A 15,187-nucleotide genomic window follows, 5' to 3' on the forward strand; every position below is an offset into this window, starting at 1 on the left:
TGTGTGTGTGTGTGAGTGAGTGTGTGTGTGTGTGTGTGTGTGTGTGTGTGTGTGTGTGTGTGTGTGTAATAACGAGAGCTGTGAAAGAACTCAGGTTGGGGAGAATATCCACTCTGCTTGGTAAAGCATCATAGTCACACCTGTACAGCCTTCCTGACTCTTACCTCTTTCTGAATCATACTCAAATCTATTTGGTCCTGCCTTAAAAGTTATCTTTAAAAAATGTAAAGTGGACAAACTGCCACTTTACTCAAATCACAAAGGGTCTTTGCTGTATACTGGGGCGTGTTTACAGTGGGACATGGACTGATCTCTGTGCTCCTTTATCTCCTTCACATGCCTATCTCTCATTTTCTACCATCCTTCCCTTGCTCCAAAGCATTTGTCCCTCTTCTCTAATAGACTTAAAACACTCACACTTTGAGCCAGTTCACTCACTGTTCCTTGATGTGAATACTGCTCTCTAGAAACAGCTATAGATAAATATGGATGTAGACATATTTCCCCCGAGAGTCCTCCTGACATTTAAAAATCAGCTGATGTACTATTATCTTAGAAAGGCCCCTCTTAAGCAGCTAATTCAAGTTATTTATACCCTGACTTGTTAAGTCATGATATTTAATGTTATCAGTAGTTGAGATATTTTGACTTTTATTTGTTTGATACATTTTCTCTTCCTGTCTTCTCTCTGTCTCCCTTCTTGCCATATTTCCAGTCTTATTCTTTCTAAGTCTTAATTTACCACATATTGAAATCCTTATTATATCATCTATGATGAAAGTAGGCTTGTCAAACTCTTATATTACTTTGTTAATAAATTTCAGCTCTTAATTCCTCCAGAAATAATCAAAAGAAATCACTTTTTAATTGAATCATTTTGCACCAAGAAAACTCTGCCTTAGTCAATGTAAGCGATCGTAGCTTTGGAGAATGTGAACAATGTTCTTGGCCAGACATCTTCCCTGGTTTGCAGAAGAGTAGTTTTCAAAAGGTACAAGACAAATTAGGAATGACCACATGGCAGGGGTCTAAAAGGAGAGAGTTCTTCAGGGTGATGGAAGAATAACAATGATATTCTGATAATAGTCACTGATCACATATTTTTTTTAAATAATGAAGCCTAAGTTCTGTCTGGTATGAGATCATATTTTACAAAGACAAATAATAAAGACAGAATAAACACTGTATAACCAAAAATGAAAATAAGAATGCTATAAATTTACAATTTGACTATGACTCAAATTCAAGAATGGCCAGTGAAGCCAAAGAAAAAATAATAGGGAAATACATAACTGACTTTTAAAAGATTTAAAATTAGCTGTATCCAGAATGAAAAGAGCATAAAAGCTAAATTTGGGTAAAAAGATTTCATTAGTAAAAAAATGTAAACTCTGAAGCCAGTAAGATGGCTCGGTGGGTTGATGGTGCTTGCCACGAAGTCTGATGACCTTGATTTCATCTCTAGGACCCACATGATAGATGGAGACCACTGACTCCTGGAAGTTGTCCTGTGGTGTCTACAAATGAGCTGTGGCACTTGCCTTTCACCAGCACAGGAGTAAATGTAAAACTTTTTCTTTGAGACAGATTAGAATACATTTTTCAAAGATTTAAATTCTGTTATTGCTTTGCTTCCGACTTAATGCGTCAAGAGACAGAGTCCATAGTGAACCAATGAAACTGGAGAAGAGAAACAATAACATGTGACACAGACAGAGAATCAGATGAATGAATTAACGAACTCAACAGAGCCAGCGAATCAAAACAGCACAATGTTTAAAGAACTCTATTGAATAATGTAGAAGCTGATGGACTGAAACCTCAGTATAAAGTCACAAGGAAGGGAACACAATCTTAAACATTCTTACCTATTCATGTTAAAATTCTAAAGCATGTCCTCAGAAATGAATTAGGAATGCTGTCTTATGTTAAGATTAAACAGGCAAAACAAGACAGCTTGGTGGCGCGTTGTTTCTTTAACAAACGAGCTTGGAGAATGTTGAGATAATTGAGGCCGAGCAGAACTCTCATCAGGTTATAATGCTCAGTTTAACAGCTGTATTCCAAGACAGGGCACATGACATGCGCTGCTCTTAACATTCCACAGGGCGAGCATCTCTAAGGAAGTGCATTAGGAAACCGATTATGTCATAGCTTTTCTTTCAAAGGCTTATCTAAATTTTAATTGTGCATCCATTCTGGATATGTACATGTGTGAGTACAGGTGTCCACAGAGTTCAGAAAGGGATGTGGGATCCTCTGGAATGAAGTTACAGGCATGGTGAACCACCTGACTTGAGTGCTTGAAACTGGATCCAGGTCCTCTGCCAGATCAATGCATGCTTTTTCCCTCTCAGCCATCTCTCCAGCTCCTGCTTTACAGTTTCATGCTTTTTTCCCCCACTGATGACTCAAAAGAAGCCAATGGGTCCTACTTGTCACATGCATTGCCAACAAAAGCTGGGAGCAACAGTTAATGTGACAGATGGCTGAATCAATTTTGAAAAATATTATGACAGGCTGAAATATTGGACTAAAGCAAATCAAATAATGTTGGGTTCCAAAATCACCCTGCATGGAGAAGAGAAGAGACACCTGGCTAAAGAGAAACTTATGGGAACAAAGTCTAGAAGGTTTGCTTGTTTCACTGCAAACAGTGGAAAAAGATGTTTCACAGCAATGTTTTCACAGGAGAGAAAGGCCTGGAATCATCGGGACTCCATGGTCTGCTATTGAATGGACTCCATGGTCTGCCATTGAAGGTCATGTTAGAATGATAACATTGCGTTCCGGGTGAAGATCATAAGGAACTCAAATTGTCTGGATGTTATTACAAAACAGGAACACAAAAATTGGGATTGTTTGTCTAGATAAAGGAGTACTTAGACTAAGAGACTACACAAGAGAAAACCTGCTCTGATAATTTGCCCTTCCAGTGGGGAAAATTCGTAGTCGAATTGAGAAGATGGTGAACTTCCTTTAAAAATATTATTAATTTTTGGTGTGTGTGTGTGTGTGTGTGTGTGTGTGTGTGTGTGTGTGTGTGTGTGTTTAGGTGTGTGGGTGCCCCAAGGGCTAGAAATGATTGTCAGAGCCCCTGCTTCTTGTAATACAGATGGTTGTGAATTATGTGTCATGGATCCTCTGCAAAAGCAATCAGTATTCTTGAGCACTCAGCTCTTTGATTAGCCTCACCAGCTCCATTTTAATGCATCTATTTAAGTCAGATCAAGTGACTATTTGACTAGGATATTGAAGATAGCATTCCTATTTTCACATCTACTTTCCTAATCTAGATAGAATTTTAGAAGTCTATCCTATCATACTATATATTTCAATATTGGTTTTCTGGCATGAAACCTAAAAACATTTTCATGGACACTACTGTTGAGTGCTTAATGAGGAAGTAGTTTTAGACCGTCTGTGTAAAACTGCCATTCAGAGGTGAGAAGTGAATCCTTCTATTCTCCATCTTTTTTTGTGATTGGTATGTGCACCACACTGGATTGTACACACAACGAGGGAGAGAGAGTGGAGTTCACAAGCTTATCATTTATTATGGAAGACTATCAAACAACCAGAATTAGGGACAGACAGAAAATGTAAACTACTGAGGAATTGCAACTTGCTCTGATTAAAAGATTGGGAAATGTGTAAATTTAAAAGGGATTTAGAGAAACAACTAGGGAAAGCATTTGTTGTTTGTTTTTAAATGAAATCACGACAGTGACCTCATCCACAACCAACTCAAGGCAGAGAGCAACACAGTTCTTGGAATTGGGCTGTGACCACTTTGCATCAGATATTTCATGGCCTGGTTTCCTGTCGCCTGAGCATCATCTCAAAGAAAGACTTTAGGTTGGCATAACTTTCTAGACCCCCAAACCTATTTCTTTCTAGAAGGATATCAATCAAGGATCAAAGTGAGGCTTTCTAAAGCTCCCAAGTAACAGATATCCATCCCCACTCCAGTGTACAACATTCAATTCGATCTCAATGTCATTTTGAGGCTATGCAATTTTCTATAGAAGAAAGTAATATTATTTCTCCAGGGTAGTGCTGCTAAGCTTTGAGCCCACATTTTGGCATGTGCCCATTAAAAATTAATAAGAGACAAAAATAACATTACTCTCCTGTAAATTTTTTTGTATAGAATTTCACGCATGTATACAGTGTGGCATGGTCATATCTACCTCCCATTCTCCCCTCTATCTACCACCAATTCTCCTCTAATGCATCTCACCCCCAATTTCAGGTTCTCCCTTTTCTAAGTCCAATCAGTGATAGCCATAGGAATTAATTGTTAACTGTAAGTAAAATTATTTAAAAATTATCTCTCCATTCTTGATCAACATCCAGGAAGGCCCTTCTGAATGAACTGAAGGAGTTTGGTGAGGGTGTATACCATTTCCCCACACATGATACTATGGAATACCCTTATTCTGAGAGCTTCACAGAAGTTATCATTGGGGCATATTTCTTCTTTCAAACTAGCTTCATTAATATTTAACAATTGCTAATACTGAAGTTTTCTACTCTATATGCTAGTCAATCTGCATTTAAGTTGTAAGGTGAAATTAATTTATTTGGGGAAAGTGGGGAAGTCTTTATGAGTAGGGTTAGGAAGGACCCAATGTTTGCTAACAATGAGAAGTATTGGCTTTATTATTTTTTTTGCATATGCAGATTGAAGATAAGGAATAAATCAAGCATGGGTAGATCTGTAGGAAAGTCCCACAGGGAAATGGAGGAAGTGAGCACAACCATTCTTAGTTTACAAAGGGGAGGAGCACATGGATGCCTAGGCTCCAAAGAGATGACATTACATAGTTCTTTGTAGTTTCATATGTTCTGTGTAAACAAATGAACAGTCCCTGACTTCTCCTAGACTAGAAAGAGTAATGAAAATCTAGCAGCCAAAAGAAAAACATTGATTGTTGGTGACAAACAAGCTTGATCAATGGTCTGAGAGCTTCAACTGGCCATTCTGTTTCCTTAGTAACTTCATCCTGTGCCAGCTGCTGCTGTGTGCCCCGTTTGATTTTAGGAACTGGCTATTCATCATCCTTTGCTTTTCTCACCAAGCGAAAGGGCAGAGGAGTGCCAAGAAGGCTGTTTGCTGTCTCAACATAGCAGGTGGCCATGTTGGCAGTCAAGCAGTCAGCACAATGTCAACTTTGCTTTTACTCTTCTGCTCCAAAAAAAAAAATGAACTGAATGAGAGCCCATTTCACCACTTCCGATGTGCGTGCGTGTGTGTGTGTGTGTGCGTGTGTGTGTGTGTGTGTGTGTGTGTGTGTGTGTGTGTGTGTGTGTGTATTTTCCTATTATTACTTTAGCAGCATGGAAGTTCCTTACATTTAATGAGTGTTAACTTGTGTTTATTTTGAGAACAGATAAACAAATTCTACATAGTAGAAAGCTGCCTAAAATATCAGGTAATTTTTTTGGTAAAACAAACTATGCATTGTCTGTAGTAAGGTTTTGAGTAACTAGTTATTTAGATGATTGAGTCCCTCTATTATACGTGCAGAATTTACATCGTCCTAGACCAACATAAAACAGAACAGTTATTTCTCTGCTCAGATTCTGGGAGTCATTTTATAATTTCTAACTTGTTCCTGTGTGTATAACTCCTCTGTGCATTGAAAGTCAAGGGTTCATTTCCATACCATTTTAATGGCCTGTATCTGAATGACCAAAGTTGTCTGCACAACACTTAAGAACTGGAAATGTAGGAGGAAAATGCCCTGAGGGTAGCTCAGGTGTTATGGAATCGATCTGTGATGGAATTCATGCTTTACATTCTCCAGCAATGTAAGCTGAGGTGGAATGTAGCTTGCATTTATCTCTTCCATACTCCATCCTGAGCTACCCATGAGGCACAACGTGCCAGCACACTGTAAGAATATTGAGGAGGTTCCTCTGGCTGTGATATGGAGAGTATATTTTTTGTCAAGATTCCAAGGTGATGATAATGGCCTCTGAACACTGAACATGACACACAGTATTTCCCACTTGACTTACTTGAAACAACTAGGAAAGTACATATAAGAAAGTCAAAACAGAAAACCCTTTGGAAGTATTCATTATTCCATTCCTCAGCTTTACTTGGTCTCCTGCACAACAGTTTATTTTTTTTCATATGTTTGCAACCATTATAAACGTCTTCATATACTTCATAGGCTCCAATCACTTTCCCCCTGCTCTCTGCTCTGGGCTATAGAATATCACAGATTCGAGCTGACCTTTTCTCCATGTACGTGACAAGTTAGTTTATGAGCAACTAACTGGGACACAGGGTGCCCAGATGTTTTGTTGAACATCCTCAGCGTGTCTGTCAAGTGTTTCCAAGTGAGATAAGTGAATTGTTGGCCAGGGAGACTGCAGAGGCATCCAAAACATAAGCAGGCTATTTCTATTGCTATCAGTTACCCACTGAATTAGATGGCAAAGCGTCATTACAGAAGATACCACTCTCTGGCTTGGAACATAGCAAAAGCTGAGCTGGAAGCTTTCTTTCTGTTTGCTTTGAAGGTACCTGAAGGTTCTATGAAGGCTGCTCAGGGAGACAAGTTATCTATTATTAGCTGTTGCACTGTACATTACACTACTGACCTCCCAGGCAAGCTCTACTCACTGATGTGACAGTAGAGTGACAATAGGGGAGTAACCAACTCCTTTATTTTTGAATTTGAATCTCACTCCACATTAAAGAATTCACATCTGGTGATGGAAGCATGGTCAAAAGCTTGTGGCCAGGAAGAACATAGGGCCTAGTAGGAACATAGGCCTACATCTGTTGTTTTGCTAACTGGGCATGCTGTCCCTATCAGTTTTCATCCTGAATATTTTTGTTTATGTTCACAGATTAGTGTTGTGTTCAGCTGTTGTCATGGAAGCTTCTTTATGCAGTTGGAGGTAATTATTGCAGAGGCTTACAATGGATCAATGTGCTGGAATAAGTAAGTGTTGAATACTCAGTCACAAATGGGACATCCATATGACTACATGCAAGGCTCAAAGAACATTGCACAAGACAAGGCAGAAGGGATGTAAGAGCCAATGGAGGTAGCGTCAGGTTGCAGGAGGCTGTCGTCTAGGTATGGTATGACTGTTATTCTTTAATTCTCAGCAGCTGTGAGTACATGCACAAGAGCTGCACAATGTTAACTCATTTACATTGCATTTTGGAGGCCGGAGAGGTGGTCATAAGGCCTCCTTGAAGTAATTAATTTTTAGAGTAAAAGAGTGGAACGTCTCATCCACTTCTAATGACTTGAAAGCAGTTAGTAGTTATTAGAGAAAGGCATTATTTTCAGTAGCTACTGGCAAGTTGCCCATGCTTCCTAATTAAACTTACTGTGTCACTGCCAAAAAGACATGTAAGTGGAATGGGGACAAATGGGAAAGCAGAAGAGCATCAGCGGAAGCGAGAGGAGGAAAAGAGAAGATGCAGAAGGAAAATACGCTCTAAACATATCATATATATATATATATACATATATATGCATTAAAATGCTATCTCCAAACCTATTAATGTGTACTGTTGATGCGCACTAATGAATTTAATATTTTTGAATGAATTGATATATGCTAATAACTTTTTTAGAAAAAACCTGAATGTGTTGGTAAATGATTACAGTACACTTCCAGGTGTAGAGGGCCCCACCAAATCAATTGTACGTCTTACATTTCATTTTTTTTATTCAGAATATGTCATAGCATGAGAGGAGGGAGTAGGTCAATCTCTGCTTTGGTCTAAGTTTCAAAGCATCTCTCAGTGAATTTCTTCTTAGTAGTTGGGATTATGAAGACATACATATATCTTTGTTGATTTACTGTATCTCCTTACTGAGTCTAGATTATTTTACTCAGTCTGAATACATAGTAAATGTCTTACCTGACACTAGATCAAAATATCCATGATCAACTCCAATGCTAGAGAATATACACATGAATTAGACTACTAGAAAAAAAAAAGTTTGTGGTCCTTGCATGTATCTGCTTAAGAGACTTAAAAGACTCCTGCCTCCACTCCTAACCCCAACCCCAGCCCTGACATTTCTCCCTCTGGAGCTGAGGACCGAACCCAGGGCCTTGCTGCTCTTGCTAGGCAAGCGTTCTACCACTGAGCTAAATCCCCAACTCCAGAAAACTTTTAAAGATACTTAGGTTTTTACACAAATTTCATCTCACGCATATAGCTTTGAATCCTAGGTCAATAAAAGCTGTCATTCTATCAAGTACTATTTTCTCTTTCTTTTTAAAAACAAATCGAGTAAATAAACTAGAGCTCTTGGAAAGGAGATCAGTGAGTAAATTATGTAGCAATTTTATTGATACAGAGCCTTATTTAACACTATTGAATGCATGTAATCTTTGAAACAAATCTCTTTAGTAAAAAGAGACATTATTATCATCAGGTGAAATTGTGGTAAGGATGTAATATATGAGAGAAGAATTAAAATAAAATTTAAATAAACTCAGACCTTAAAACACTAGATTTTATCACGAATAAAGAAGAAACTTATCTTTCAAATATTAATGGAATGATAGCAAAACACAGAAAGTATACAGTTGTTTCTGAATATGCCAAGTTATTGGATCTTACTGATCTGTGGGCCCTTCATGCCTTCCTGTCTGGGGTGATTTATGCTTTCACCAAAATTCTTCATCAGCTTAGAAAATGTGTCCAATATTAAAAGAAAATTCTTTATAGTTTATCCAGACACATGATATTTTGTTAGGAGCAAAAATGTTTCCCAATATTCATGTTTCAAGATTGTAAGATGGTTTGAATAAATATTTCAAAAATTTAATAGTGTTATATTCTTGCAGAAAAGTCTATTACAGTTGGAGAACCATTCATTTATCAAGTGTACTGACATAGCAAATCATCACTTGTTGGCTAGTTTGGCTCTGCATACACACAATCTTTCATGAGTAAGGCAGAGTCTGGGTGTGGTATTATCACTGTATAGAAAAGTATGAAGAGTGGAATTTCATAAAGAAATTGATCAGGGTGTGTGAAAAGATTATGTCTACATTAAAAGGAGGGAGTTAACCCCCTGGCCAATAATGTAAGTTTTCCTAAAGCCCCAAATTAGGCTGTCATTCTTGTTCTTTTGTGTTTAGTTGTGTTGTAGTTTCTCTTGCTGGGCGGAATATCACTCATGTGGGGAATAATCATGTATATTGATATTTGAATGAACTTTTTGTTGAGCACCTTGTAGTGAGGTATATTAGGTAAGAGATATTATGCTATCTGAAAATATCATTATTTTATCATATGCATGTCTAAACCAAGCATAAATTTTCAATAAAAATTAAAATGTGCACAGAACCATTTGCTGGTAGGCAAAACCATCTGATGAAAAATAATATGTCAGTCTGAAAATCACAACAATGACCAGCATATCAGAATACCCCTAAGAGTATAAAAGTGGCACTTAATTCTTAAGGATAAGCAGGATATCTATTTGGACTCATTTAAGGAAGGAATGATATCTGGTGCTTTAAGCCTCATCAACTACCTATGGATAGTGAGGTCATTGGCCCTAGAGGAGAACCACTTACTATCATTTTCTTAAGTCATTATCATTTCTATCTGTGCTCACAATATTTATCCTTAGTCCCATACATAAGTACAGCTCTCACTCATCATTAAAGAAGCTTCTTATTGCAGCAGATTTCAGACCATCACAGAAATTCACAACTACTTAAAAAACTGCTGAGAGATGCCCAAGCCTCTACATCTATAATACAGCCCTTATGCCTAAGGGACATCACAGAAGATGGGTGTGGAGAGATTGTAAGACCCAGAGGACCAGGATTTTTGCTACAAGAAATGTCTTCTATATATGACAGGAAATCTGTACCTATAAAATCTAAACAATCTTGTTTAGGGGTTGCCTAAACAAGAACAGGATAATGGCATAGTAAATCATTTAATGGCACAGAAAATCATTTAAAAATTATAATAGATAACAGAATATTTTATAATTTGATATTTATTCTTAACCAATATTCAACTGACTAACAATAAAAAACTCTGTTCTTTTCAATGATTTTTTTGTAGCATTTTACATGTGCTGTTATATGACACACATGTGGAGGTCAGAGGTAAGCTTGCAAGAGTCAATTTTTCTCCTGTTACCATGTGACTCCCAGGGATAGAACTCAGGGTTTTGGTATTGACAGCAAGAGCCTTTACCCATAGAGCCATTGCACTGGGCTTATCTTAGTCTTTTGTTTATAAACTGCAATAAATTAGATAGCTCTTCCACTTATTTTTTATGTTCAAAATATATTTGACACATAGGACACGAAGGACCAAACAGCTTTACTTACTCTCTAGGATCATTAGTCACTCTAGAAGACTAAGCATTTGGGTGAAAAGATCCTATGGATCTTTTGCTTTTATTTTATTTCTGTATATGTGAATTTGTATTACTGTATGCCACTAGTGGGTGGGTGTCTGCAGAGGCTAGAAGAGGTTGTTAGAACCCTCGGAGCTGGTCTTAAGGCAGTTGTAAGCTGCCCACTATATGTGCTAAGATGAACTCTGGTCTTCTGGAAGAAAAGAAATCATTCTTTTTTCTTTCTTTTTTTTTTTCCGGAGCTGGGGACCGAACCCAGGAACTTGCGCTCGCTAAACAAGCGCTCTACCGCTGAGCTAAATCCCCAACCCCGAAAAGAAATCATTCTTAAACATTGACCTATCTCCACAACTCCCATTTATACTTTTATATTCTTTTCAGTATTAGAGTGTAGGCTACTCAAATGCAGTTTCATTGTTATATATACAAAAGGGGAGTAAAACTGGGTGGTGATCGTATTGATCAAGATTATATTGATTTTTAAGAAGTGATGTATATATAATCCCAGCAAGGAAAAAGGCAACACTAAGTTTTTCTAATTCATGTTTTTGGACTGAACGGGTGCTTTGTAATGTATCCAAGGGAAGACCAGACATCCATGTGGTGTTAATCATCTCTTTTTGGTTCTTGAGACTGCATAAAATGAAGAAAAAAGTCTATCATACACTATGTTCATGAGACTGTGCTTGGTTCCAATCTATAATTATTACACTTATTTGGGATACTTGGTTAGACCTGCAATAAAAGTATAATCCAAGAACAAATACCAGCAGTAAGGCCCATCACAAGTGCTTTTAATTAAACATTAGCTTAAAATGCTAAGTAAATACTCCCACAGCATTCCATTCTTCCCAATAAGCCAATGACAAACTCTCTTGATCCAGGCCCAATGACTCTTGTTCTCATTACCAAAGGAATTATATTATTATAATTTCCTGTATACTACATTCAATGTTCACAAAAGCTACAATACATCTGTGTAATACTGACCAGTACTATTTGTGAATGGTTTATTGGTGTATCCAATAGTTCTCTGAATCTATTTAATTTGAAGGCAGGAAGAACAAACTCTCCTCCTTCATTCTCCAACTAGGGCCTCCATGTTTTGCAGTCTACTTCCATTGCCTCTCGCCATATTGGTATTGAGGTAGTAATTGTGCCCTCAAAACAAGAGTCATGGGTTACATCATCTAGACAATGTTGTCAAGTCTCAATGACCTCCATTGATATAAAATATACGAAATATAAAGTGTTAATACAATCCTCTACCTTACAATCCAATTTTATTGCTATATCCTCTATGTGTAAAATAATGCCTTTCATATGTTTGTTTCATAAACCAAGTATTAATTATCTGATGAGATATTTATAGTTCTTCATATCAATTTGTACCTTATGTTTCAACTGTTACCATCTGTTACAACCAGATTCATTTGAAATTTTAAAGTTAAAATTTCCATATTTCTTGGTTTTTCAACCAATATCTTATAGTTAGGGTAAAATCGTTAATAAAAGAGATGCTAAATTTTTTCTTTTTCTTCAACTAAAGGGAACAGAAAAGCCCAGAAGAGAGGATGTATTTTCCATTTTAATCTTCAACCTCCTATAAAACCACTTATTTCATTCATGAAAAATCTGTTCTCTTTGTTTTCATAAAACCTTAAAAATATCAACAGACATTTTCCCTAGTTCATTAAAATTATCTTTAGCCTAGCCTGTGATACAGTTATACCTCCAAACACTGGCTTCCAGGATGGGTAGCATGAGGCTGGGGGTTGAAGAGCCACTTTAACCCCAAATTGCAAATGAATTTCTTTTCCATACTTAGCTTAACACCCATGGTAGTCAGGCTTCATAAACAGTGTCATGTGTCACATTAACTATCTACTTAGGAGTTGGAAAGAGGGAGACTCCTGCCCATTCAAGTGTCAGTTCTGGCCTCTGTCAACAACTGACAAGGAATGTGATTGGTGAGGTGGTGCATATTTTCTAATATGCAATCTCTTTACATACAGGAAAGATTCACCACCATGGTCTGTCCCGACTATCATAGCTCCAATACCCCACAGTTAAGCCTCACTTACTTCTTAGTCCAATTCCTAAGGGCAACTGATGCTATTTCCCTGAAGATAATGTTGGTCAAAGAGGCAAGAGTAAGGTAGAAACAACTCCAGACATTTTTATACCTCCAAAGTTTGTGGAGTAAGAACAGAGAAGCAGATGTATCAAAAGAAAAGATAAAATGTGACAAAATTAATCAATTTTACATGTGGACATTCACCCTGTGCCCTGTGTTTATGTATATGGAAAGAAATGAAGGGTGTGTGTGTGTGTGTGTGTGTGTGTGTGTGTGTGTGTGTGTTTGTGTGTGTGAGCCCATATGTGTGTATCGTAGAAAGAAGTGAAGTGCATATGTGTGTAATCAATGGAGCTTAAAGGCCTCGTCAGTCTTTTTCACTAGTTTATAATCTAGTAATGACAAAACAAACCTACTTGAAATAGAAAAGGAATGACTCACATCCTTCTAAGTACAGCAGATGTTCAAAATAGAGGAAAAGATTGTGTCACGATGCAGTCACCTTTGGTTTTTCTCATCAGTAACATTCAATCTTTACTAGCTGAATAGCTCCTAAGAAAAACAAATTATTCAAACTTATTCAAACTACCAAAGCTGTTGCCTCCCCAGCAGACCTAAACTGAAAATTTACCAAACCAGCACAGGCTAAATACAAACTCTGGAGTCAGGTTGCGAGTGCTCAGGTCGTAACTTTATTTAACATGTGGCCTTGGGTGCTTTATTTCTCTGCATAACTTCCTAGCTTATAAAATTAGATATTTCTAGAATGTTCCTAGGATTTAATTGTATAATAAATAACTTTCTATCATTTTGTACACAGCGTCTTCTGGTAAGAACCACATTAAATATTCGATATTATTTCTAGTCTGATGCTTTGGTACTGTTATATAAGAATTTGATCTCATCTCTGGTTTCTTCTACCACATGCTTGGCCTTTCCAAAGAAGCCAATGAAACCCGGGAACACTGCTGTGACCTAGCACCCAGTAATTCAAGGTATGTGATCGCTGAATGAAACACTCCAGACCAAGCAGGTACAGATAGACTGAATGCGCCAGAAAGCACTAAAATCTGTCATTTGAAACAAATAGAATTGTATTAGAGAGCAGAGTGTTGTATACCATGGTCTATAGTTATTTCAAAATATTGAAACTCTTCTTCTTTGAGCTATGTCTGCCTATGCCCAGATGACTCCTCAACCAGCTAGGGGATGGCTGTAGACATCAACACTTCCCCCTGCAGGCAGATGTCATGCAGGTAAGATCTCTCAATGTCTTCAGATTTTGAGGAGACAATAAGTGGAGCTTCAGGAAAGCATTAGCAAACGGGCAGGCTACACAGGCGGCATAGAACTAGTTGGCTCTTGGTTTCTACTTCCTTACAAAGGGACTGTCTTCTCTCCAGATAAGAAAGTTTACCTTGCTTCTGAGAAATCTGACTTTGTCATTGAGAATACTGATATCACATTAGGCAAAAGACTGTTCAGCTATAGAAGAATTCCAGTTAAACTTGAGATAACTTTAAAGATTATGGTGTCCCAATGCACTGTAAATCATGTATCTGTAATCTTTCATTGGATTCTCTTTTTGTTGCATTTCACTTTTACATATAACTTTATGAGATTGAGGGAACAGTTATTATCTTCATTCTATAGCAAGAGATCTGTGTATTAAAGAAATAAAATGCATTACCCAGTAAGCTTTCACAATAAAATGGGATTAATCACATTCTGGCTTACTTTCAACCTCATTCTTTTTTATACTCTTCATCACCAGAAATGATATTTTATAACGACTGATATAAGTGTAAAAATGGGAGTACAAGCTACCCAGAGGAAAGACTGCAACTTAGTGCTCACTGGTATTATAACCCATCATGTTTGTGTCTAGGAGAAACGTAGTATTTACCTTGTCTTTCTCCCATGTCCTCTGGACCCTTTCCCATGAGAGAGAACCCCTGGGTGCAATCAATGGACATAGGAGCTTCAAAATGTTAAAGTATCTGACTTCATATTTTATTTTTTCTCAAATTCTTGAAGCTTGTCAGACCCAGGTGGCCTCTATTCATTTTGCCCTTCTGGCTCATCTGCCTTGACTGACATCCTGACAAGGAAAAAATTTGCTCCTAACGAAGGCACAAAAAGAACAAGTGATGGTTTCTTCGTAGAGGTAAAAAAACCAAAAAACTTATATTACATTTTCTGTGTTTTTTTAAAACGACAGGGAAATAAGTAAGCTTTGGGAGAGGGACTGGAGAGGAAACAGATTTAAAACACAACACAAAGTAGATCTCTATCTCAAAGCTCCTACACAGCGGAAGACTATCAGTTACAACACTGTGGTGTGTTACACATTAGATGTGCCGGAACATCTAGGGAAGCCTTCGTGGCAGAATGACAGACTGTACAAAGGACACAGACCTTTCAGCAATACTATGTATTTGAGAAAGAAGAGGCCTTTGTTTCTGCTGATAGGGCCCCAGCATTACCAAAACGGGCTTGAATAGAGAGGCAGAAGAATTAGTACTGTTGTTCCTCTACCCAAAAATATTGTCACATAGGAAAAACCAGCCCAAAGCCTGCTTGGAACAGAAAGAAGCACACACGGGTGATCTAGAGGCAAACGGTTGGGGTGCGGAGGGGTTCTCCCATCTTCTGCCTCGGCAGCGAGGAGAGAAGTGCCTTGGTGAGGCTGCATGAGTTCAGTACTCATTTCAATCCCTCAAATGTT

At 37.7% G+C, this 15,187-nt stretch overlaps 1 long non-coding RNA gene across 4 annotated transcripts in view; it reads left to right on the forward strand.

Moving 5' to 3' along the window:
• The window catches only part of LOC120095648 (uncharacterized), a 35,056-nt gene that overhangs the window by 7,293 nt on the left and 12,576 nt on the right, over window positions 1–15,187 (forward strand). Inside the window, exons 2-5 of one of the 4 annotated variants that reach the window (XR_005491298.2) lie at window positions 6,871–6,965; window positions 13,403–13,454; window positions 13,626–13,715; window positions 14,497–14,626. This is a non-coding gene — a long non-coding RNA (uncharacterized LOC120095648). The remainder of the gene's footprint in view (window positions 1–6,870; window positions 6,966–13,402; window positions 13,455–13,625; window positions 13,716–14,496; window positions 14,627–15,187) is intronic. The other 3 variants (XR_005491299.2, XR_010056112.1, XR_010056113.1) reach the window with 3 other exon arrangements.

This window comes from Rattus norvegicus, chromosome 11, assembly GCF_036323735.1.
Source record: "Rattus norvegicus strain BN/NHsdMcwi chromosome 11, GRCr8, whole genome shotgun sequence".
Classification (NCBI taxonomy): Eukaryota; Metazoa; Chordata; class Mammalia; order Rodentia; family Muridae; genus Rattus; species Rattus norvegicus.